Source organism: Nestor notabilis, unplaced genomic scaffold, assembly GCF_000696875.1.
Source record: "Nestor notabilis isolate BGI_N333 unplaced genomic scaffold, ASM69687v1 scaffold1230, whole genome shotgun sequence".
In the NCBI taxonomy this organism is placed as follows: Eukaryota; Metazoa; Chordata; class Aves; order Psittaciformes; family Psittacidae; genus Nestor; species Nestor notabilis.
Genome location: NW_009912275.1, coordinates 310,483 through 312,627, shown reverse-complemented (window position 1 = coordinate 312,627; position 2,145 = coordinate 310,483).

The window sequence follows — 2,145 nt, the reverse complement described above, 5'->3', positions numbered from 1 at the left end:
CTACAGAGAGTTATTTTCCAGATTTCACTGCTATTCTCAGCACTCATTTCTTCTCTTCCTTTTGTAACTGGGGTGAGAGTCCTGATCCAGGAGGGGCAGAAAGAATGAGAAGATGGGTCTGAATAAAATACTTTCAGATCTACAGTTTGCTCTGAGATAGCAGTTGTGCTATCAAAATAGCTGATAAGGAAAAAGGGAGTGGTAGTAACCAAAGTTAGGGAGCAGAATTAATGACTTCTGGGTTTTTTTTTTACTTCTGCAGTAATACACCTGCACTAATTTGGTTTGCTTTCTATCCAGGAAGCAGGGAAGATAATGTGCTATGAAGACCTGTTGCTATGTTGTTTCTCAATCTTGAGAGAAGGGGTTAGCTTCATCTTCTCCCACGATAGTCTGGAAAATAGTCATAATGCTTTCCCAGTTTCTGGGTTATCCCATAGATGTTGTCTTGCACCGGGCAAGCACTAAGCTGTCATTCCCTCCCATTTCTTCAGAAATTACAGCCAGCAGGAAGCAGTTAAACTTGCTTTCCAGTGTCTTTCTCTAAGCTGTGTCCATTTTGAGTTTCAAGATCAGCTCTGAGTTTACTCGAGTGAAGTCGGTGATCCTTTGATTATTGTTGGATGATAAAATTCCAAGTCACTTGAGTATTTCCTGTGACTGTCTCCTTTTAGAACTGCAATGCTCCTGCATGCCTTTCAGCACGCTGCTGTTTATCCTGCTACTGACATCCCTCCTGTTTCTAGTCTCAGAAAAAGTAGCAAAACCAGAGAGAAAGGTTTCTTATTTGGGAAACTGTTGCATCTAATACATTGGTCTGGTTTGCACTCAAATTGCTTCTCAATCTGTTGTCAGTATAGATCTTGTTTTGAAAGGAAGTCGCTGGGGTCCGTTCTCTGTAACTGTCCGTTTCTCACAGGCTGTAATGCTGCAGAAGTCTGAGGCTGTCAGTGCGAGGGGGGGAGATGACATTTGGGTGACGCACATATGTGCCGTGGGCAGATCCTGTAAATGTCTCTGCCTGCAGATTGGGGGACACAGGAGCTGTAAGGAGTTTATTATTTTTTTTAAGCTAAAGCATACATGGAAAAGGCTAGAATCAAACTACAGACTGGCATCTTAACTGGGAAATGCAATAGTGAATTCGTTTTCCAAAATACACCGCTTGATCAAACCAAGAATATACAGCTGGGAGAAGAGAACCTGGTAAGAAATCTTGCCTGTGTGAAGAATGAAAGGTACCCTTTTGCCTTAAGATTTCGTCACTCTTAATAACGGAATCAGTAATTCCTTTTGTAATGCTTTCTTGTAACTGATGTTTTTTAGCACACATAAATGTTTTAGGCAATTTACAGAGATAGAACGTGATTGGTGCCCTCTATAATTATCTACCGACAAAGCATTTTTATGCATTGACTAGACCCTTTTCAAGTTGGACATTGTTAAACTATAGAGACTAAAAGAAATATAATAAAGCCCAGTGAAAAAATTATCATTTTTAAACACTTCTGACTTTTCACCAGTTCGGTGGAAACAAAGCGTTGCAAAACCTTCTCTAAACCCCTTTAGTATGTGGTATGTGTGGGAAGAAATATTTTGCTTCTCTCATCAAGTCATGGGAATAACTCTCAATTTTAACTCTGTTTTTCAGTACAGCTTTAACTGTGATACTGGGACCAGAGCTTTTGTAACTGAAACTCAAAACTCTACTTGAAGAGAAGCTCAGTTGAACAGCTCTCTTACATCATACGCTTTTATTATATTATGATTAAATGTAACATGATAACATAAACCCAGCTTTTGCCTTAAACTGCATATTTTATTTGGCACTTTGACTGTTGTTACTGGCTCGTTCTCAGTGAGCTTGTCATTTTTATACATCCTGTTTGCTTACCTTCAAAATCACCATCTTTTCAGAAAATCCTATTTATTTAAGCTTGGTTCAGCTGCCGAGGACCCTGGATGGGAGGTGCAGGACTTTGATTTCGCCATGCTTTCCAGACTTTCTCATTTTTACAACAAAACTGTTCTCTAGTTTGTAATCATCATCAACCATTTTCTTAATTGGCAAAGAACAGTAGAGGTCAGTGGCTATGGGAGGAAACAAGAAGGAAGGCAGAAAAAAGAGCTTTAAAGGAGCCCTTT